We start from the raw sequence: 25,739 nt of genomic DNA, 5'->3' as shown, positions 1-25,739 counted from the left end.
TTTGATATCTTGCATTTTCTTTTTAATGTAGTTTAAAATAGTTGCTGATTTATCTTGAGACATCTTCTTGACCTATAGATTACTTCCAAGTATGGTATTAAATTTCTAAATATTTTACAATATTCACAGCCATATTTCTGTTATTTATTTTCTAGATTACCTCTACGAGATGAGAACATACTTTGTATACTTTCAGTTCTTCAAAATTTGTTGTTTGTTTTTTAAATCCAAAGTATAATCTATCTTGATAAATGTTCCATGTATACTTGAGAATGATGTGTATTCTGTAGTTGTTGAGCATGGTTTTAAGTTAGTTGCTATTATATTGGTCAGGTCTTCAGTATCCTTGCTTATTTTCTGTGTATTTGTTCTATTCATTAATATTCATGGGAATATTAAAGTTTCCATGTAAAATTGTAAACTTTTCTACTTCTCTTTCAGTTCTATCAGATTTTTTTTTCTCTTCTTCATGAATGTAGAGCCATCTATTTTAGGTTTATTTACTTTAGTGTTGCTATACCTTCTTGAAGAATTGCTTTTTTGTTTGTTTTTATGCAATTTGTTTTTGTCAGTGGTAAATTCTGAAATCTACTTAATCTGATATTAGCTTTCTTTTGATTACTCCAGCTTTCTTTTGATTATTGTTATCATGTTTTTTAAAACTTCTTTATATAATTATATTTAAAGTGTGTTTCCTGAAGAGTACTTTGCTGAATCTTGTTTTGTTGTTCTTGTTTTATTTTAATAAAATCTGACAATAAGAATTAAGGCTTCTTAATTGGTGGGTTTAGCCATTTACATTTAATGTAATTATTGATATGGTTGGATTTAGGTACATCTTATTATTAGATTTCTGTTTATCATCTCTGCTTTTATTTTCTTTGATTTTGTTCTTCTGTTGTCATTTTTATGTCCTTTTTTAGAGTATATGAATACTTTTAGTAATCTACTTTATTTTTCTGCTTTCAACTACATATCTTAATATGTTTAAGTGAGGTTGCCCTAGGAATTACAATATATAAATACAACTTTTCACTATTTACATAGAATTAATGTCTTATGACTTCAAATACAAAGTATATACCTTACCACCATATAAGTCCCTTTATGTAATATGTAATATATATTTTATTTATGTACTTTAAAAATCTCCCCAGCCTTTTTTTTTCTTTCAACACATACACATTTTAAAGAACTTAGTGTCAAAATAGAATGTTTCATTTACCCACTTATTTACCATTGCTGTTTTATCATCCTCAAAGTTCTAGATTTTTTTATCACTTTCGTTCTGTTTAAAGAATTTTCTTTAACATTTCTTTGAGAGCAAGTCTAATAGCAAAATATTCTCCTGGTTTTCTCTAACCTGAGGGTGTCTTTATTTTGCCTCCATTCTTAAAGGATATTTTTACTATATATAGAAACATGTGTTATCAGTTATTTTCTTTTGACTCTTTAAAAAATGTTGTTGATCTGTTTTCTCATCTTATGTAATATATAATTTTTCTCCCCCTACCTATGGGTTATTATTTTTATCTTTAGTTTTCAGCAGTTTGATTAAACTATGTATGTATGTGGTTTTCTTTGCATGTATTCTGCTTGGGATTTTCTGAATTTCTTAAGTCTGTAAATGAATGTTCTTTACCAAATCTGGAAAGTATTCAGCTTTTATTTCTTCAAATATTTTTTTCTTCATTAGTCTTTTCCTCACTTTCTGTGACTCCAATGACACTTTGTGATATTGTGTCACAGTCCCGGGTTTGTTTGTTTTTTTTTAATATATTCAAACTTTAGTCGATTATCTAAATTAGATCATTTCTATTAGTCTATCTTCAGATTCTCTGATTCTCTCCTAAGTAATTTCATTTCCAGTGATTTTTAAATTTATGATATAATTGTTACATGCAAAATTTTTGATGGTGCCTTCTTTATAATTTCAATTCCACACTTGAGAACTTGTACTTTTCCACTCATTTCAAGAGTTTTGTTTTGTTCTTTTTTCTTTCATGGAAAAAAGTTATAAGAATTGCTTTAAGATTTTTATTGACATTCCCAAAACAGGTTAACTTGTCTCTGAAGTCATTGTCTCTAAGTGGATTTTTTCCTTGAGAGTTGTGAGGCATGTCTAATTCTTTCATATGTTGGTTAATCAGGGATTATATTCTGGATATTTTAAATCTTATGATATGAAACTCTGACTCCTGTTCCAATCCTCCAGAAAATTTTGTTTTGTTGTGTTTTGGCTTGCAATCAATCTGGTTAGATTCAGGCTGAATGTTATGACCCAACTTCTATTCACTATAGTTCCAACATCATTATAGTTGATAAAGCCTTTGCAGTTGTATTCTAGTCCACCCAACATGTCAACCAACCAGATGCTAGTTTGCCACCAAGAAAGTTATTTGCTTTATATAAGAAGTCATCATAGCTTGTAATGTGTTGATTCAGGCCAGTTCAATACACATACAATGTGGAGTGAGCCATGGAGTTCATGTATAGATTTAAAGAATTGCTTTTCCCAGCTTATGCTCTTCATGATGACCCCACACTCTCAAAATTGGGTACCTCAATTTTGGCATTCTGATTATTATGCCAAGGTACTAGTGTCACTAACTTTGCAATTTCTATAACTGGATCCAACTTGGGGCAAAATAGCAACAGGAAAAAAAGGAGAAAAGAAAGGGGATTCCTCCCATACTTTTCATATGTCAGGGGCCTCTTTCTTGTTTCTCTGTTAAAAGAACAGGATTTTTTTCCTGAATGTTTTAGGTGCCTGCAAGTCCACTGATGCCACCACCACTGCTGCCACTGTCCACTGTCACCTCCATAGGATGTAGCTTCGTGACTGGGACTTGACTTGGGTCAGTTCTAAGAGCATAAAAACAGAAAATCCAAAACACGAAAATTTCCTCCTGGGTTCTCCATCCCATAATGGCCTCCTTTCCAGGTTTCTGCACCAGAAAGAGAGGTTTTCTTTGAGCTTTTATTGTCTGCACTGCTACATAGTCTTAGGATTCATCCTACTCTATAGTTTAGGCCAGAGATGGGAGAAAGAATAGAACAGAGAACTTGTCCCTATACAGGTCCTCCTTCTTTGAGTTTTGATTTTCAGTGTATCTTATTCCACTTATTATTATTTTTTTTTCAGAGGATGAAGATATTGTTTCTGTATTCTTCCCAGGGTTTTAATTTTATTCAGTGGGAGTGATGGAGTGATACGTATTTACTCTATCTTAGTGAATTCCAGAAGTTCTACCTTATATTTTAAAAGGATAATTAGTACTGTCTATTGTTTGGAGACTAGACTGCAAAGGAGACAAGCATTGAAAGGGGATCCCATTTAAGAGGCAATTATATTAATGCAGGTAAGAGATGATAGCTCAGTGGAAATAGTGGAAAACAGTTCAATTCTGAATTTATTTCTAAGGTAAAACCAGCATGGTTTCCTAACAAATTGATATGGTGTGTGAGAGTAAGCTTTGAAAAAAAAAAATATGAGGAAGTTCACCTTTGACTTTAGTGCCTTGTAGAAGACGGACAGATACAACTAAAAAACCTTGGGAAATGTTGGGTAAAAAACAAACAAAAAACAAACAAAAATATGTTTATGAATGTGAGGGCAAGGTATGATGCATCCATGTAACAGAATGGTATGTGATCATAAAAGAGAATGAAGAAGGTCAAAGGTATACTGATATGGAAAGATTTCCAAGACATATTGTTAATTGGGAAAAAACTAATCTGCAGTAAATTCTGTATAATATGCTCTCATTGTGTAAAAAAAGAGAAATATTACACATAGGTTTTTGTTTGTATATGTAGGTAGAGAAAAGTGGCTGGCAGATGATGATGGAAAGCAGATTTTTTTTTCCCACTGTGTGTTCTTTTACCATTGTTTGATTTATGTGATTCATTATTTACTCAAACTAAATTAACTTTTAAAAAGGTGTCAAAGTTTTCTAATCTCAAATTTATTCAACAGATATTCATCAAAAACATGCCATGTTGAAGCCATTATTTTAGACATTAGTGCATAAAAATTTGAATAAGACATAGAATTTACCTTTAAAAATTAAATTGTGGGATTTTTTTAAAAAGCTGTCTAGTTATAACAAAAGCGTAATAAAGCAAAGTTGCATATAACAAAAGCTTAACAGTAATTAATTGGTAGACTAAGCATGATTTCAAATCAGTATCACTTAGTAAGTGCTCATAGCTGTTTATTCCATGAATACTATATAACTAAACACACACTTCCTATTTATTTCTAATTTTCTACTTTTTAAATTTTTCCCATGATTTTTACATATTAATGATAAAAATAATAGGAATAGGCATATCATAGTAATCCAATTATCCTAATGTAGCTATTTCATATTTTTTCAGGTCCCTTTTATTTTTTTACCATACAAATTAATAATTTCACTTTTTACTATAATGGTCTTGACATAACTTTTATATATTACATTAAATGGATATCTCATGTAGCTAGTGTAATCACAATTTTAATTTTAAGGACTAAGTTGGTGTGCAATAATTTTACACTAATCAGATTTCAGATTGCTTAAGACATTAGTCATTAAAATTAATGTTATAATAAATCTTGGAGCACCTGGGTGGCTCGGTCAGTTCAGCGTCCGACTTGTGATTTCAGCTCACGTCATGATCTCAGCATCATAAGATCGAGCCCTGCATTGGGCTCTGCACTGGGCATGGAACCTGCTTAAGATTCTTTCTCTCTTTCTTCTCTCTGTCCCTCCCACCTACTCACTCTCCCTCTCTCTCTCTCAAGAAAGAAAAACTCTCAATGCACAAAGCTGCATTTTCTTTTGATAGACTTCCTCAGAATTAATTACCAGAAATGAAATTATTGAGTGAAAATATGTGCATATTTATGGTTACTGATAATTCTTCATAAACTGCTTTTCTAAATTATCTTACATACAATAATTATGTTAGGATGAGGGGATTATGTGTTATTTCATTTTAATTTTAAATTTTCATTTATTTTGTTATAATTGAGAAATGTATTCAACAATCTCTCCTCTACTTTGGTTCTACTTTATGCAATGTTTTATTGTTCTTGATTATTCTGTACATCATTTCTGCACCATAGAAGTTTTTGAAAATACGTGTATATCATAGTCATCTATTCTGGTTATTTAGATAAGTTAGAAACTCTCAAACAGGAAGAATATAGGCATTATTAAAAATCATGGTTAAACAAAACATCTTATACTGCATGTATAAGAGAAAGAGAAGAATATGAGGCAAATTCGGCCTAGGTTTGCAATTAAACAACTTCCAGTATCTAGAAGTGCCCTTCCTTCCAACCCTCCCTGTTCCACCACTTCAGGCCAGAGATCTGCTTAAGTGTTAATGTATTGAACTTGAAATAAATGCCATTTACTGCTGTATATTAGGAAAGGGTTTTAGAAACCACCTTGGTTGAATGTAAATATTTCCCTTAATTTTAAAAGTTAAGTTGGTTACCCAAAAACAATCAAAAGTTTTCCACCAGAAGCAACCAACCTTTTATTTGTTTGTGAAATTAGAGTAAGGGCTTAGAGAAACAAGTCCAAAAAATACAGTAAGAAAGTCAAAGGATTTGTTGATTTGGACAGAGAAGTCCTTGCTGCCAACTTCTTCTTAATATGCATAAATATTCAACAAAACAAAATTATTTAAAAAAAAAAAGGCCTTCTAAGAAAAAATCCAGATGGTCTCCAGTAGAAGTGAAAACAAAGAAAGTAGAAATAAACAACAACAAATGTACCTAAGTCACAGACTCCTTAAAGAGAAGTTATATCAATTTATATTATCTCCAGAAATGTATGATTATTCAAGTTCCACCATAACCTTATGAAAATTAAATGTCAAATATTTAGCTCCATTATAAAAATGTATTAAAAGGTGATAGTTGAGTAGAAATACAGTGAGACTTGCAGAGACTGAAACCCAGACTCAAATTACCTGAACCCCTTGTCAAATTAAGATAATCTTCCCCACTTTAAAGTCCCACCTAAGGACAAAGAAATCTTTTATCATCCTCAGGAAGATAAAATCATGTAAAGTCTTTCTTATTTTCCATACACAATATCTGACAATTATGTATGAAAATATATCCCAGGCTCTTATGTAACTCACCATAAGAGTCTGAAGGCATGGTGACCACATATGTATAATACATAGTGGAAATAAATGCAAGTAATAACATTTAGTTTCAAAGAATTGCTATTGGGTTCTAACCAAATAATTTTAACACACGCCTTAGTTTAGCCAGTGCATATAGTTCCTCTTCTTTAAATGAGTAATATAATAATAAAAATTATATAATACAAATTTCCAAGGGTTTGAGCTTAATTATTTAAAAGAAAATTTATTAATAGAGTCCAATTTTAATTTCCCTGAGTTGAAGAGAGATAGTTGTGCCAAGATTTTTTAAGGTTGCCCAATACCAAAAGGAAAACAAAAAAAAAGATAAAAGACCTATATAAATAGACATCATTGTGATGTCTCTGAATCCCAAGAATGAATAGAAGATCCAAAAGTTTTCAAGGAGAAGAAACAAACAAGAAGTACCATCTACTGAAGAATTAGAAGCATGCAAATAGCTGCAACACTGGGTACATACAGTGAGGCAATGCCTTCAAAACTTTGAAATTCTGTACATGGACGAGGTAGTCAAGTGCCAGCAGCTACTTGAAGATAGCTTTAGGTAACAAAAATGTAAAAAGTTCACTTATAAATAAAGCCTTTTCTGAGGAAACTACTTAAATATGTAATCTAGGAAAGCTAGGGTAAGATCCAAGGAAGAGAAATACATAGCTACAAGAAATAATGAAACTTTCTAAAGATTTAAGTGAAAAGAATCCAAGCTATGTAACAGACTTAGAAAAGAATTAGTTTAAGTTAAACCAGTCTCTATTGGACCCATGACCCACGTCCAACCCAGTGGACCCCATTGCCAGTCTGGCCCCCAAGGACTCAGAACCAGGCTCAACCCCATGGACCAAGTCACTAAGCCTGCCCCCAGGGCCAAGCTGGCCCCCAGCGCCCATCAAGCTCAAGGCCCAAACTGTCAACCAAGAATATCATATCCATAAGCTGCCCTTTAGAAATGAAGGCGAGATCAAGACTTTCCCTGACAAACAAAAGCTTACGGAGGTTATTACCACTAGACATACATCACAAGAAATGCTAAAAGGAGTTCTTAATGTTGAAAGAAAGGATGATATAGCAACAACATTAAATATATGAAAGTAGAAAACTCACTGTAAAGGTCAGAATATAGTCAAATTGAGAAGACTAATACTATAATGATGATATGTAATCTACTTTTAACTCAATTATAAAAGTTCAGAAACAAAATAATTAAAAATACTCATAGCTATAATAATTTGTTATTGAATGCTCAATATATAAAAGATGTAAATTTTAGCATCAACGACATAATATGTAGGAAGAGTGTAGAATTGTTGTTTGCAGTCAAACTTAAGTTGCTATCAGCTCAATAAAGACTTATAAGATGTTTTAAGTAAGCTTCATGGTAACCACAAAGAAAAAAATCTATAGTAAACAAAAGTTGAAGAAATCAAAGCATACAACTAAAAATATATATATATCACAAAGAGAATGAAAGGAACAAAGTAACTACAAAGTAGTCATGAAACAACTAGCAAATGATAATAGTAAGTCCTTACTTATCAATAATTAAATATAAGTGGATTAAATTCTTCAAACAAAAGATACAAACTGGCTTAATGGATAGAAAATAAAATTCAACGAAATGCTACGAGAGACTCACTTTATTTTTTTTATTTTTTTATAGAAGTATAGTTGACACACAATGTTACATTAATTTCAGGTCTGCAACATAGTGATTTGACAACTCTAAACCTCATGCAATAATCACAAGTGTAGCTACCATCTGTCACCATATAATGCTGTTATAATACCATTAACTATATTCCTTATGCTGTCCCTTTCATCCCCATGACTTATTCATTCCAGAACTATAAGCCTGTACTTCCCCCTACCTTTCACCCATTTATTTGCCTCTCCCCCAACTCTCCTCTTTTCTGGCAACCACTAGTTTATTCTCTGAATTTATTGGTCTGTTTCTGATTTTGTTGTTATTGTTTGTTTTGGTTTTAGAATCCACATATAAGTGACATCATATGGTATTTGTGTTTCTCTGACCAACTTATTTTGCTTAGCATATAACTCTCTAGCTCTTTCCATGTCATTGCAGAGGGTAAAATTTCATTCTTTTTTTTAATGACTGAGTTGTATTTCATTATATATATGTATATACAACATATATGTACATAACCATATTATATGTGCCACATCTTCTTTATCGATTCATCAGTTGATAGACACTTGGGCTGTTTCTGTAATTTGGCTATTGTAGGTAATGCTGGTATAAACATCGAGGTGCCTGTATTTTTTTTTTTTTTGAACTAACGTTTTTTTTCTTTGGGTAAATATCCAATAGTAGAATTGCTGGATCATATGGTATTTCTACTTTTATCTTTTTTAGGAACCTCCATACTGTTTTCCACAGTGGTTGACCCACAAGAGACTCCCTTTACAATTAAGGACATATAGGGAGCAAGTGAGGGGGTGGAAAAGGATATTCTATGCAAATGGTAACCAGCACAGAGCAGGGATGATTACACCTATATCAGACAAAATAAACTTTAAGTCAAAACTGTCACAAAAGACAAAGAAGATCATTATATAATGACAAAAGCATCAATTCATCAAGTGGATGTAACAGTTGTAAATATATATGCATGCAACGTCACAACACCTAAATATGTAAAGCAAGTATTTACAGAACAGAAGATAGAAATAGAAGCAATAAAATAATAGTAGGAATTTCAATATTCAGTATTCTACTTTTAACAAAGGAAAGGTCATCCAGACAGAACATCAATATAGAATGAGGATTTGAACAACATTCCAGACTAAATGATCTAAGAGATATACACAGAACATGTCATTCAATAGAGGCAGCAGAATGCACATTCTTCTCAAGCACACAGGGAACATATGCAGGATAGAGCATATGCTAGGCCACAAAACAGATCTTAACAAATTTTTAAAAACTAGGAACATATAAAGTATGTTTTCAGATCACAACAGTACGAAACTAGAAATCAATAATGGTTGGATAATTGAAAAAATTCACAAATATGTGGAAATTAAACAAAAGACTCCTGAACAACCAATGAGTCAAAGAAGAAAACATAAAGGAAATCAATATATATATATTTAAAAAAGCAAATACAATATATCAAAACTTACAGATGCCTCAATAGCAATTCTGAGAGGAAGTTTATAGTGATAAATACCTCTGGCAACCACCAGTTTGTTCTCTATATTTAAGACTTTGTTTTTTTGTTTGTTTGTATTTTTATCTCCTTTTTCTTTTTCTTTCTTTCTTTTTTTCTTTCTTTCTTTCTTTTGAAATTTCAAATTTTTTCAGAGAAGATATACAAATTGCTAACAGGTAGAAGATGCTCAACACTGATAATTATTAGGGAAATATAAACCAAAACCACAATGAAATGCCATATCAAACCTATTAATGTCTATTATCAAAATGTTAAATGACTAGCTTGCATTCCTACCAACAACATGGGTTCCTTTTTCTCCACATCCTCACCATCTCTTGTTATTTCTTGCTTTTTTTTAATTTTAATCATTCTGACGAGTGTGAAATGACATCGTATTGTTCTTTTGATTTGTATTTTCCTGATGATTAGTGATGACCATCTTTTCCTATGTCTGTTGGACATCTGTATGTCTTCTTTGGAAAAATATCTATTCATTTCCTGTACTCATTTTTTAAATTGGATTATGTGGATTTTTTGGTATTGAGTTATATAAGTTCTTTATATATATGAATATTAACCCCTTATTGGATACATCATTTGCAAATATCTTCTCCCATTTGATAGAGGTTCCTCAAAAAATTAAAAATAGAATTACCATACAGTTTAGTAATTCCACTATCGGATATGTATCCAAAGAAAATAAAAACACTAATTTGAAAAGATATATGTACCCCTATGTTTATTGCAGCATTAATTACAATAGCCAAAATATGGAAGCAACCCAAGTGTCTATGTATAGATGATTGGATAAAAAAAAAGTATTCTCTGTTCAATTTCATCAAAAAAGATAAAAAAGATGTGGGGTGTGTGTGTGTGTGTGTGTAAATATATATATAATATATATTTATGTATATTATATATATGTATATATATATACACACAATATTCCATATATATTTTCCACATATATATTTCCATATATATTATAACATGGAGGAATCTAGAGCGTATTATGGTAACTGAAATAAGTCAGAGAAAGACAAATGCCATATAATTTCATTCATACGTGGGATTTAGAAAACAAAGAATGAGGGGCACCTGGGTGGCTCAGTTGTTAAGCATCTGCCTTCGGCTCAGGGCATGATCCCAGAGTCCTGGGACTGAGCCCCACATCAGGCTCCCTGCTCCACTGGGAGCCTGCTTCTTCCTCTCCCACTTCCCCTGCTTGTGTTCCCTCTCTCACTGGCTGTCTCTCTCTCTGTCAAATAAAAAACAAAAACAAAGTCTTCAAAAAAAAAAAAAAAAGGAAAGAAAGAAAGAGAAAGAAAGAAAGAAAGAAAGAAAGAAAGAAAGAAAGAAAGGAAGAAAGAAAGAAAGAAAGAAAAAGAAAGAAAGAAAGAAAGAAGAGATAAAAATACAAACAAACAAAAAAAACAGACTCTTAAATATAGAGAACAAACTGGTGGTTGCCAGAGGGGAAGGGGGTGATTGGGTAGGTGAAATAGGCGAAGGGGATTAAGAGTACACTTACCATAATGAGCACTGAGTAATGTATAGAATTGCTAATCATTATATTGTACAACTGAAACCAATAGAACTGTACTTAGTTATATTTGAATTTTCCTTTAAAGTTACAAGATAACAAGTGTTGGCAAAATGAGAAGAAATATACCTTTGTGCACTGTTGGTGGAAATGTAAATTGGTGTAGCCATTATGGAAAACAGTATGGAAGTTCCTTAAGAAATTAAAAATAGAGCTGTCGTCGGGCACCTGGGTGGCTCAGTTGGTTAACCGTTTGACTCTTGATTTCTGCTCAGGTCAGGATCTCAGGGTTGTGAGATTGAGCCCTGAGTTGGGCTCAGCGGGGAGTCTGCTGGAGATTCTCTCCCTTTCCCCCTCGCCCCCATTCACCATCTCTCTCTCTCTCTCTCTCAAATAAATAAATAAATCCATTTAAAAAAATAGAGCTGTCATTTGTTCCAGAAATCCTACTAAGTGAACTAATGATACAAAATCATTATCTAAGAAAGATATCTGTACTTGCATGTTTACTGCAGCATTATTCACAGTAGCTAACATATGGAAACAACCTCAGTGTTTATTGACAAATGAATGGATAAACAAAATGTGATGTGTGTGCACACACACACACACATACAATGGAATGGAAAATCATTTACAGTGGAATATTGTTCAGCCTTGAAAAGAAAGGATATTCTGTCACTTATGACAACAGATGAACCTAGAGGACGTTATGCTAAGTGAAATAGGTTAGGCACAGAAAGACAAATACTGTATGATCTCACTTATATGTAGAATCTAAAATAGTCAAACTCATAGAAGAAGAAAGTAGGGTGGTTACTGGTGGTTGGGGAAATAGGGATATATTAGTCAAGTGGTACAAATTTTCTGTTATGCAGCATGAATAAGTTCTGGAGATCTAATGTACTGCATGGTGACTATAGTTAGTAATACTGTTTTGTATACCTAAAATTCTCTAAGGAAGTAGATCTTAAGTGTTCTCACTACAAAAAGAAAAAGTATGTGAGTTTGTGGATATGTTAATTAGCTTGATCGTGGTAATCATTTCACAGTGCATACATAAAACAGAACATCACATTGTAGATCTTAAATATATGCTCGTTTTATTTGTCACTAATACCTTAATAAAGCTGGGGGATAAAAAGAAATTTTATATATGATGTTTTCATCAAAAAATGAATGTATTGCATTATTTTGAATGTATTATATGGGAATTATATTGATATGTCTGGAATTTTTTTGTTAAAATTTTCAAATAAAAAAATGAACACCTGAGATTATGATGTACAAATAATGGAATATTTCTTAAATGATTTTATTAGCATTCTCCTTAGGAATTTTAATAGGGCATATATGAGCTTTAAGAAATACATGCACCTATAAATAATTGTCCCAATAGCACAAACCAGATAGAAGTAAACTGCTATTTGCTGGCTAAAGATAATTAATTAATTATCTAGTGGGCAGCAGCCTCTTCTTGGGAAATTTTATGTTTGGTCTTTTAGATGTCATCCCACCATCTCCCATACACAGACACACACACTGAGAAAAAAGAGAACTGGATTGCTGGCTATTTAACACTTAAAAGAAGTGACATTTTTCTCAACTTTGTCTTTTGTATTTTAGGGATTTTTAAACACATCTGTAGTCTCCGTTCAATGTGTATAATGTGCAATCAATTGAAGTCTGTCTGATGCTTCTAAAGTACCAAAGAGAAAGAGTAGGGAAAGAGAATATAATTAGGTTTAACTGTATTGCTTAACAATGTTTGGCAAAAATTTTAAAATTGCTGTTTTTCAGAAGTTGGGTTTTTTTGGGGGATTTTCTGTTTTGTTTTGGTTTTTGGTTTTTTTGCATGTGTAAGCTTTTCTTCTTTTGAATAGCAAAACTGTCATGAAATAAAGAAGTAGTCTATTTAGTTTTTCAAAGCCTTACCTAATCAATTAAAAAACTCTCTTTTGAAAGAAGAATCCCTAAAATTAATTTAAAAGTAAGAACACAAATATAATTTCATTTTGAATTATATTCACTCTTGATTCTTCGGACAGAACATCTTCCTCTCAGCTTTCTTAAGAGCATCCGTATTTTTCTTAAGTGGTTATTTTCCTGACTTCTCTATTCCATTTATTTAGACAAAGAGGTTGTCTTTGAAATCAAATATCAGGCTATGTTTGAGAGGAATGAGTGGGGGGGATAACTTTGAGAATCTGCAATTCTCACTTCATTCTGGCAGATAATTCTATTTTCAGCTTAGAACAAGTAATGAAAATTTAGCAGAGGCAGAATGAAGAAATGGTAGAGTTGCCAAACTTGGTCCCAATTCAGGTCATCACCATATAGATTCATTGTTTGGTATGAAAATAATAGCCAAAACAGCAAGCATTCACTACTATGTAAGCACACAGACACATAAAAACACACATTCAAAAGCCAAGGAATGAATGCCTTCCTGTTTCCATGGCTTAACTTCAGTAGTTATTAATGTCAAGGATTGACTGAATGAAGCATCTTAAGAGTTGAGAAGAGAGTTGTCAGAGACTGGGGGTAGTTAAGATGTTGAAATCTCATCAGGTTGCTGATGGGGATATATTTGAATATGGACAGATTATAAGGTAGCCTTGCATCTTCGCATGTATATCTGGGATGTGCCTGAGACTTGTCTCTGTGCTTCCCATAATATATTTCACAAGTCTTGATATTTCAGGCCATGAATCCAGTTTTAATCCTGGGCTTCCTTTGTTTATCATTTTGGAGAAGTAAATTTAAAGAAAAATATGTAATAAAAATTATTTTGCCAAGATTTATTCCCTAAAGGTTTAGGAAAAGAGAAAACAGTTTTATGATACAAAATGCTCAAAAAGTTAAAAATGGAAAGTTTTCATAAGAGAAAAGAAAAATTATTATTATTTTTCTCATTTACCTTACTAATAGATCGCTGTATTAAGATGACCATAGACTTGTCTAAATACCCACGTTTCAGTTTCAGTTCTGAAGAGGCTTTCAATAAGACATAAGCTGAAGTTATTGGTTAGTGTCTAGAATAGCTCTTCTTAGGAGTCCCACCAAATTTCTTTTTGTTCTTGTCTTGTTATGCCCTCTTGCCTTCCTATTTTTTGCTTCCTGAAACCTTCCAAGGCTGAAACTAAAGTAGCAATACTTCAGACACCTTGAAGGCAGAAGCCACTGGCTAAGGGTGGAAAATGAGGAAGTCTGGGTCTTTGATGATCACAGAGCTGTCAGACTTCCTATCTCAATCTCATTTGGGCTATTTTTTTTATTTGCTTGCTTGTTTACTTCTATTTTATTTTTATTATTATTATTATTATTATTATTATTATTATTATTATGTCTTATTTAGACTTGGACCTTATCTAACTTCTAGAAATAATCGTGAGGGCAACACACAGCATAATACTCTCTGCAACAACCTTTCTTTGGTAATTTCAACTGCTCGTTTTCATTGGCTGTCTCCTATGAATCATTCACTCCAAGTGCATGTTTCCTGCCAAGTCACACATCATGTATTCGTCAAATATTTATTGAGTCTGGCATTGGTTTAGGTGCTGGGGATAGGAGCAGAAGAAAAAAACTTTTCCCCTATCATCATGAATTAAACTGACAAAAGACAGATTGACAGGGAAAAAGGGATATGTTTCTTTATTTTAATTTTACATGCATGGAGGCTCTACAGAAAAGAAGTGAACCCCCCAGGACTTGGTTAGATTTGGAAGTTTATATAATATTAGTGACAAAGGACAATAAATCATGGACTAGACAAGGAAAGGGGGACTTGGGCTTCTAGGAGGGGTAAATTGTGGGAGGGTAAATAATAACTAATGAAAGACAAGGGTCATTTTAGTAGGTAGTTTTGTTGCTGTTGCTGTTGTTTGTTTTGGGTGAAGACTCATCTTGGTGCTGACTCTCCATCTTCTTCATGGCCATAAAACTTCCCAAGAGAAAGGGTTTTTGGCAGTCTTCCTTTCTCTGAAGTTTCTGCTTTTAATCATGTAAGGAAAACTGTGAGAAGGCTTCTTTTTGCATCTGTTGATTCTCAATTACCTGCGGCTCAACTAACCCATATTGAAAAGTGCCATATGTTAGGGTGGCAGATTCTGATCTCTTTCAGGATATATCACAATACAGGTAACCAACATGGCATATACCCTTGTGGGCCTTAAGATTAGAATAATTTTGTCAGTAGTCACAGAAATACATGAAAAATGGTAACTGTGACGCTTGCTAGGAAGGAGAGAGACTCTTTACCACCTCATATTGTTAAAGGAGGTGGGGAGTATAGTGGAATGAGCCAAGAATGAGACAGCAGGTAGAATTCTCTCGACACAAAGGGAAATCTCTTTAGCAAAGAATAAATATTTTCCATTAAAAAAAGTTTCCACATATCTCTTAAATAAGGATAATATAAAATTGGGGTAGGAAGTAGAAAAAGAAATATGAGATAGATCTGGTAATGTAAGATTTGGGGGAAGATTATACTAGCAAAGATATAGCAGAAGCAGAAAAATTATTGTGGCAGGAGAATAGAAATCTGTCAGAATGTTGTTGATTACAGATTTATTTGGGATGAATAAACATATTTTTAAGTATGTTTAATAAATACAAGGGTATTTAGAAGATGGAATGATCAGATCTAGTTGGGAGGGGGAAAAATGTACCATTACAGATTCTTCTTTAAAGTAGACTGTGTTTGGTTTTCAAGGAGACAAATGTTCTATTCATTCCTTGAAATCTACCTGAAATATCCTTTCCTTTTTAAAGCTACTTTTATTTTATCCTCTTTGTGCTTTCTACCTTGTTGAAATAATTCTTCTCCTACTGTCCCAGTGTTCTTTGTGTGATTCTTTAGTGTCCTCTTAGCTTACAGCAGCCGTCTCTGAGCTTCAGATACTCTAAAAACTTCTCAATACAGCACTTTTCACATAGGAATTCGAAGCACAAACTCTGGATCCAGACTGTCTGGTTTGAATCTATGCTCTTCCACATGCTATGCAAATTGGACAAATTATTTCTGTATGCTCTAGTTTTCTCATATGCGAAAGGGGAATAACAATAACACCCGCAGGGTTGTTAGAACTAAATGAGGTAATACATGAAAGCAGCATAAAGCAGTGCCTGAAATATGTGTAACAAAAATAAAGAGTAGTTCTTTCTCTTAAGATGACTGATGCATTATACATTGGAAACAGGATTCATTCAACTGATTTGCTTGGTTAAACAAAACTTTCCTTACAAAATATACTAACTGGTGCTCCCAAAGACAACTATGTAGTTCATCACCTAAACACAGGATACTTTTATGAGTGAAAGTTTGTGCTATTAATAATTATAACCAGACAACAGTTAGTAAACAGAGGTATATTTGCCCCATTATTAGGCCATTCTATTAAAAATCCATCACAGTGCACACATTGACTTTTAATTAATATCCCTACAATATTTACTCAAAATTTTAACTACTACTAGTTATTCTGCAGGCTTGGATTACAGCATTCACTTCGCAACTTTCAGAACATTCTTTTGATTATAATCAGAATGCTGTTTCAAAAATGTACACTTGATAATATTTCTCCATGTTTACTTCAGTAGTTTCTCTTTTATTCAAACTCTTCACCATGATCCTTATGGCCTGGTATACAGTGCAGTTCATGGTCAATGTCATCATAGATTGCTTTCTATCATGGTTGTCGTCATCATCATCATTATCATCATCATCATCACATCGTCATTGCTCATTTTCCATGTACCAAGCCTTGTGCTGACTGTTTTATGTGAGATTTCCTTTTTAATCCTGACAAAACGTCATGAGGTATTTTTATTATCCCTATTTATGAAATGGAGAAACTGAGATCAAGAGAGTTTGGACTATTTGCCAAGTCTGCAACTTGTGACAGATAGCGTCAGATTTCAAAGTCTGATAGTATGATACCAGAGACTTTGACGTTGAACCTTAGCTTATATCACTTTCCCTAATGTGTTGATTAAAAGCAAAACAAGCAACTGCATAAATGCCTCTTCCTGTCTTCCTCCTGTTACATCTCAGACTCATTTCCTGGCATTCCCCTGCATCACACTAAACAATCTAGCCATTCTGATCTGACTTTTCCGTGCATGGAGTGCTCATTTTGCCTTGGGCTTTCATACACACCAGGCCCTCTTCCTGGAGCATTGTTCCTATTCCAGCATACCTCGATACGTCATCATCTGTGAAGTGATGGATTCAAACACATTCATTCTATTATTTTTTTCATCATTCGTCCACTTTTGTTGGGTGCCCCGTTCTCTTCTTGCAGTTATGGTATTGATCACATTCTATTTTATATGTCAATTTACATGTCTCAGTCTCCCACCAGATTGTAGGTACTCTGAAGGCAAGTACAATGTCTGTCTTCTCCACCACTGAACTACTAGTGTGCCGGCACATAAAAGACGCTTGAGACTGTGAAAGAAAAATTGTATCAGATGGTGTTAACTAGTCAAGGAAGACTTTTTTCAAGACTCTTATGTAGGTGGGAAAGGGGTATTGAACTTAACTCTGCTGAAATAAAAAATGGGAGATTTTTAAGAGCTGAGATGAACTAATGGAAAAAATACTGCAAGATGCTGGGGGGAGGTTGATGAATGTGATTAGGCCATCTGTGTTTGTTAATAGTGCTTATTGAAGTTAAGCTCCTACTCTCACATAGAGACTCAGGGACAGAGGCACTCTCTTCTTAATGATTAAATCTCAAAGTGATGGCTTTCAAACTCCTGGAGAAAGACAATCTGGGTTGTAAACTGACAAGAGGTTGGGAGAAAATTTATATCTCAAAGGGGCAGAAAAAATAATTTACAGTTTCAAGTTTAAAGTAAATGTTCTAAGAAAACAGAGGTCAAGGGCCTAGAGTGAGGGAAAGAAACTTTTCTAAAGTTTAGTCAAGCTGAGAGGAATTATAAGGCCATCTTAGTCAGGAGCTATTTGTTGAATTAATGAATAATTAACCAGAAAAATTGAACACTCCATTATACAGTAAAACACTCTTGACATGTAGTGATTAAAGACTATTACATGACTTTGTATTTATACAATTTAAATAAAGTGTTCAACAATATACACATGACGTTTGGCTTTTTAAATATTTAAACTAATTGTCCTAATTACTTTTCACAGTTTTTTTTCTAATTCATAAAAAGTAAACTAACATTATTATAATGTGGTACTTCACAAGTGAAGTTTAATGTTTTAATTGAACATTGTAGTTCTCCATTTACCGAAGCGTCTAAGAAGTTACTGATAACGTTAAAGTACATTGTAAATAAATAACTCAATATAAACACAGTAGCTAGATAGAGCAGAAATAATAATTTTATTGCCTGCTAAGTGAAGTTCTTGCATATTTTAAATGGTGTTTAATGTTGCTTAAATTATTGTGGCTGTAAAGGACATACATCCAATTTAATTAAACCTGTATAATTTCAAATAAGGTAAATTTAGTAGCTACATTTATACCTCCAAAGTGTCATTGGATATGGTATTGATGTTTTCAAAGTATATTTGCTTTCATTTTTATACATTTAGAATACTATGAATCACCTCATATATAGGACAACAGTTAAGTTAGTTAAATCTGTCATATTGTACATTCTTTCAACCATATTTTTTGGTTTTTTTCTTTCCAGCATTATCCTTCTCTCTCTCAAATTCAGATGCCCAACCGTTGTGCATGTTTATGCTTAATCCTAAATCTGAATTTCATTCACTGACCCCATAGGCATAGTTGAGTTTCTACAGTAATGAGTTCATTGGGCAGAAATTTTGCAAAGATTGGGGGAGAGGAGTAGGGGCAAACATTATCTACATTTGAAAAGACCGAATTTACAAATCAGTACTCTTTAATGCAATTTTTTTCTCCTTGACTAACTGGGGGTTTATTTGTATGCATTCTGAGTGGCAGTGCCATGGGAAACTAAGATTTTTGTCATTTTGGTTTAACACAGATTCACCCAGAAAGCACAACCCTGATTTTGCCTGAGAAGGACTACCAACAGGACCTGAAATGTGAGTACTGTTTATTTTTGCTATTGAATTCTATGCTATATAACTGACTCAGTGATATGACGTGGCCTTTATTAAGGTATGTAATGAAAGTCTTGATTAAATGTAATTACAGACAATAAGAAGTGCAGAAAATGAAAAGTGATATGTCTGTTTTATTGTTCCCTTTAAAAGAATTTTCTTAGTTAATGCTTAACTTTGAAGGAGATAATATATTTGTTCTATTCATTGACATTCAGTTTAAAGCATATAGTTTGTATAGTTTTGTTATTCCAATGTATCTGTGGTTGATAAGATATGTAAATAAGGTCTCTTGCAAATACATATCTTTTGTGTTGTTTTGAACATAATTTATTTTTCATCTTTTCTATGATCAGCATCCCTAAGAACTTAGAGAATATATTTAGTATCTCAGTTTTTCTCTGTTTTTTTTCAAATGGAATCCATAGTCTGCTGAAGGTAAAAGCTTGTTGTGTCTTTCTTCCCTGTGTCATAGATCTGTCTTTCAGCTACTTACTAATTGTTGGCATCTCTTCTCCCTGTTTGGCCGCTGATAAGTTGTCTTTAATAACCTGTTGTTTTGTTCTTGAACTTTGCCATGGCTGCAACTCTGGGGTATCAGAACTGTCAAAAATAAAAGCGAAAGAGCAAGAGGCACCGAGGTTATGAAAGTTAGAGAAGACATAAGGCCTGGTATTGATTGATGAATTTCCCACTGCAGATAGTTTTCACGTTATCCCATTTGCTGTCACAGTACACAGTACCTGAAATAATGAGGAGATTTTTTTCCTTCAATAATGGACGATGGGGGCTGTTTGCTTTGTGAGAATCTGCCAAGGCCACATGCCGTGTGGCTTTATCTTTGAAAGTGAGGGTGCAACAAGCTTGCCAGGCTCAGATAAGGGACTTAGAAGGAATCCTATTCAGATGTACCTGTCACTAATTTATCTGGAGGTTTTGTGATTCATACATACTGTTCTGTGTGCCATGGAGCATTAAATTGCTTTCCTCTGGGAGCAGGTCACATTCAGGGGTCATCAGACCTATGCTGTGGGATGGCGCATGCTTGATTCATATAGCTTCTTGCTACTGAATTTTTATCTATTAGAAAGCTGGTAATTTGAACATGTGTTGGATGATCTCTTAGAATATTTCAACAGCAAAGGGATTGACAAAAATTTAACTATCTATTAATATGCAAGTGTTTGTAACAAAAAATTAATCATCCCTTCTGTTGTTAGCACAGTCATTTATTCTGATGATTAAGTAGCTTAGATATGTTTCCCAATAATGGCCTAACTCTTGATTAATGCATTTCCATGGCTTCTTTATTTATTTAAGCAAAGGGATATGTACTTCAGTGCATTAATTTTACTGGAAAAAAAAAAGCAGAGCTGATTTTAATCAGGTGTCACCAAAGAAAAAGCTTTAGAAAATAAAGATTTTCTCCCCATTTACAATATAGTTTTCTGCTGTGGAAATTCCACTTTATTACCCTATATGTTTTGAGAGAAAATGTCATACCTTGGAAAATGAGACAGACACGAGTTCAAATTTGAAAAGGATATGAAAGAGATGCTTATTTTTATGTGTTAAAATTGTGCTGAGAGACTAGTACAGATCTATCTTTTTGGATGTGGGATATTTAGCAAATGCAAAAAAACTCTTTTTTTTTTTTTTTTATTTCCATTATGTGGTATATAAAACTAAAGCCTAATATCCTCCCTTGGGTTTTAAGAGTACTCCATTTTGTGTAAAATTAAGTCAATAAATGACAAAGAGATAGTTAAATGAAAGCAATCAAAGAAATCTTTTTAAAGTGTTTTTAGCATGCATGACAGCAGTCTTAAAGGTGGGTAAAGTAACTATATAAACTATATGTTTTCTCTCTCTTTTTTTAATTTAACATTGTTCTTTATACTCCCTATTGCAATCCAAAACAAATGATCATTTCATGAAGTAGCAAAAGGAAAACTCTTACAACTGGGTAATAATGATGACTTTATGCTGCATTTATATGGTACAAGTCTTTTGCTATTTGTCCTAGTTGTGAAAATGTGGAACATTTAACATAAACCAGAATTTTCATATTAATGAATTAAAGCATAAATAGGGCATTACTGTGAGAACTTGTTCTATCATTTATGCATAATTTACAGTATTTAAATAAGGTATTCATCACATTTCCCAATCTTTAAATTACACTGTGACCTTAAAACATTATAAGGCCTCCTAATAAATAGGAGTGTGAAATAAATATATTTAATAATATTATTTTAGGATTTCAACATGTTCTGTTAAGCATTTCTGTGGGAAAGAAAGAAAGAAAGAAAGAAAGAAAGAAAGAAAGAGTTCATAAAACTAAAAAAAATACCAACAGACTATATGCAAAGTACATACAATCAGACATATTTCTGCCCTCTTCTTTCTATTCTAATTTTTTTTCTATTGAGGATGGGAAAAAAAAGTCTAAATTTTGAATTTTCAATGTTTTTACACAAGCTTATTATATACTTCACTAGGAGGTATTTCTTTTTTAAGGAAAACTATTTAAAACACAGACTAAGGGGCGCCTGGGTGGCACAGTCGTTAAGCGTCTGCCTTTGGCTCAGGGTGTGATCCCCAGCATTCTGGGATCCAGCCCCGCATCAGGCTCCTCCACTGGGAGCCTGCTTCTTCCTCTCCCACTCCCCCTGCTTGTGTTCCCTCTCTCGCTGGCTGGCTCTCTCTCTGTCAAATAAATAAAATCTTTAAAAAAAATAAAATAGTAAAATAAAAACACAGACTAAATTCATATTATTTTTAGAGTAATTCAGAGAAAACTGTTTTGTTAGAGACAGAGGATTTAAGTAATTTTTTGTAATGTTATTTTTAAACAGTTCTCTGTATCACAAAGTTTCTTCTGTTCTTTATATCAATAGGTCCCCAACTTTCAGGCTCTGCTAAACTAGCTTAAATGTCATTTTTTTTTAAAGGTCTTTTTTAAGCATCTGACCTAGGTATCACCTCTTAGGATTTTTTTTTTTATAACTTCATGGCATTTACCATAATTTTTAAACATTTTATTTATATTTTATAAATAAAATAAAAGTAAAGATAGAGAGAGAAGAGAGAAAAATATTTACATGTTTATTTTTGTGTCTCTTACAAAACTTAAGCACAATATTTAGTGTCCAGCATAGTGCCTGGAATATAATATATAGTCAATAAAATTTGTTGAGCAAGTAAGGTTAGATAATGAAAACCAAATCATTCCATAAATAGGAACATGAGAAATGTAATGTGTATGTTAAATACATAGTACCAAATGTTATGTACTCACCAGTTTATTTAACAAAATAATTACAAATACACATTTTATACAAATAGAGAAGTCAGCAAGCTTCAGACTTCACAAGCTTTAGACTACACAACTAAAGCCTACCAAAACTTATTTTTTTTTAAGATTTTATTTATTTATTTGACAGAGACAGCCAGCGAGAGAGGGAACACAAGCAGGGGGAGTGGGAGAGGAAGAAGCAGGCTCATAGCGGAGGAGCCTGATGTGGGGCTCGATCCCAGAACTCCAGGATCACGCCCTGAGCCGAAGGCAGACACTTAATGACTGTGCCACCCAGGCGCCCTCTACCAAAACGTATTAAATATTAAGTGTCCTGACACACGTAACTAGTATTGTCTAAGAGTAGTTATGAACTATTCTGTGGATATCTTTTAAATAGTTTAAAGAAAAACAATAAAAATCTATGGTTATTAAAAACATCCATTTATTTTACAAGCATTTATTGAGATGACTGTGTATGTATGTGTGAAACTGTGCAAAAGTCTATAGATTTACTATTATAAATTGTTAACTCTCATTTCATAAAATCAATATATAGTAAGGAATTTCAATATATACTTTCAGGGGCGCCTGGGTGGCACAGCGGTTAAGCGTTTGCCTTCGGCTCAGGGCGTGATCCCGGCATTATGGGATCGAGCCCCACATCAGGCTCCTCCGCTATGAGCCTGCTTCTTCCTCTCCCACTCCCCCTGCTTGTGTTCCCTCTCTCGCTGGCTGTCTCTATCTCTGTCAAATAAATAAATAAACTCTTTAAATATATGTATATATATATATATATATATATACTTTCAAAAATACAGTAGAGCTTTAACTATAAAGAGAAGCCAAAATGAAGCTGACACAAGCTTTGAAGAAAGCCGAAGGAATTCTTGGCACAGGGAATGGCCATAGAAAAGGCATGAAGAACGTATTAGTAAGAATTAGTTGCTTATCACTTATCATCCTAAATATAGGTGGATGTATTATGTTATGTTTGGCTATGAATGGACATTTTATTTAGAAGTAGATTAGAACAAGATTGTAGAAGATTTACCACTTGTTTAAGGAATCTGGGATTCTGTTGGCATGTAGCTATGTCCCTTGAACATGTCCAATCTCTTCCTCTTTTAAAAGCATAGAAAATAAGCATGTGACTATTTTGAATGGCAGTCCATACAGAAAAGTCTGGTTGTAGGTACTACAGGATGATCCTTTGATATGTGCTGTATACATACATGCACATATATGCACCCCCAACACGTGTGTCGGTGGTATTTATGTGTGTAGGTGTATGTACTCCACTTAGTCTGGCTTCATTTTACAAAATAAATTAGAGGAGGAACCATTATCAATATGTATAGAAACTGCTAATGACTTTGAAAATAGTCAATAAATGAATAAAGCAGGAAGCAGGAAGCCTGAATAAAATATCAATAACAGAGGGCTTATCTCTGAGAGACACACTTGAGGAAAAACTCATAAGGATAAAGATGATGACTTGTAAAATGCAAAAAAGAAGAGGTCAAATACTTAATTAGACTTTGATGAGCAAAAAAGCAAGATACCTATAGTCTGTTAACTTCCTGAAACATCTTTATACCTTACACAGTGAAACATGTAAATAGAAATTTTGTGATCATTATTTTTGATAACTGATAATAATCTCTTTGAAATTATCAAAGAAATTTGGAAAATATTATGCCAAATACCTTTTTTAAAGTTGAGAAAGTACATTAGCCTATTAAAAGTTCAAAGAATTCTTACACTAACAGTTGGTGTTTAACCCAGTATTCACCAAACTAATTTAACCAGGTTACCTTTATTTCAGGTCATGATCTTTCCATGATTCCATGTTACCTAGATCTAGATTTAGAACATCATTCTCTGAAAGCATTTATGGTGGGAAGAGTAAATGCAAACTGTTATTGTTTGGTGTTTTATGTACTATTTAAGAATCTTTGCATATTTCAAGATTCCAAAGTCATTCTCCTATATTTCCATCTAGAATCATTTTGCTTCTGGCTTTACTTTCAATTCTATGAACCAGCCAAATTAATTTTTGTGTGTTGAAAAAAGTAGGGATCAAGAATCATTTTTAGCTCAGACCTTGTTCCAAAATTCATTGAAAGTATTTGTGTGAGCTTTTTACTGTTCAATTCATCTATTTGTGTATTATTAAATACTTGAAGCATACTACTGATATGTTTGTCTATTATTATTCTAGATTAAGAGCAAGTTTTGAAATATGTTAGTGTACTCTACCAAATGTATTCATTTTCAAGATTATTTTGACTATTCTAGATTCTTTTCCATTTCATCTTAGAATCAACTTATATTCTTATATTTTGATTGACCTTGTACTAAAGCTAACAAATGAGGAAGAATTAACATCCTAAAAATATTGAGTCTTCTCCTTTATGAAGATGGCATAGCTCTTTTTATTTAGGCCTTATTATTCTCTAAAGCAATTAGTAGTTTCCATAATAGAGATCACCCACGTATTTTGTTGGATTTATTCCTATTTAATGTTTATTGATGCTGCTATTAATGTTAACATTTTCAATTTTTCATTTTCCATTTTAGTGTATAGAAATACAATTAATATTTATACTGACCTTTTATCCTATGGGCTTGCTAAATTCATTTATTACTCTATGTATTTTTAATACATTCCATATGCTTTCTTATATATATGTATTATCTGATATTAAAATTTTCATGCCAACATTTACATTTTCATTCTTCTTGTCTGATTTCATTAGCTAGAGCTTCCATTACAATGTTGAATAGAAATGGTGAGAATTGGGGCTCCTGGGTGGCTCATTCTGTTAATCATCTGACTCTTGATTTTGGTTCAGGTCATTGTCTCAGGGTACAGGGATCAAGCCCCACATAGCACTTCATGCTTGGTAGGGAGTCGGCTTGAGAATTCTCTCCCTCTCCCTCTGTCCTGCTCCCCCTCCCCCCGATCATACGCATGCTCCCTCTCTTTCTCTCTCAAATAAATAAATCTTTTTAAAAACATGGCGAGAAAAACATGGTGTTTCTCTACAAGTATTTTAATTTTCATGTATACTCTTTATGGGATTCAGAAGGTTCTACTCTATTCCTAAGTTTTTTAAGTTTTTATCATAAATGAGTGCTAGGTTTCAAATATTTTTTCTGCATCTTTTGTTATGATCTTACTTGTCTTCTCTAAACTTTATATATATCAAATTGCATTAACTTCTGAATTCCAAACCAAACCTGCATTGCTGGAATATATTCCAGTTGGTCATCATGTAGCATCTATCATATACATAACTTGACTTTCTTTGCCAATATTGTGTTAAAGATTTTTGTGTTTACGTTTGTGAGAAATATTGTGCTGTATTTTTCTTTCCTTTCAGGTCTTTATATAATTTGTTATAAAGACATAAAATGAGATTGGAAATGCTTTTTTCCTCTATTTTCTAAGTTTGTATATTATTTCTTCTTCAAATA

This window comes from Ursus maritimus, unplaced genomic scaffold, assembly GCF_017311325.1.
Source record: "Ursus maritimus isolate PB19 unplaced genomic scaffold, ASM1731132v1 scaffold_21, whole genome shotgun sequence".
Taxonomy (NCBI): Eukaryota; Metazoa; Chordata; class Mammalia; order Carnivora; family Ursidae; genus Ursus; species Ursus maritimus.
The sequence above is the reverse complement of the archived record's forward strand: the minus strand, read 5'-3'. Positions refer to the sequence as shown.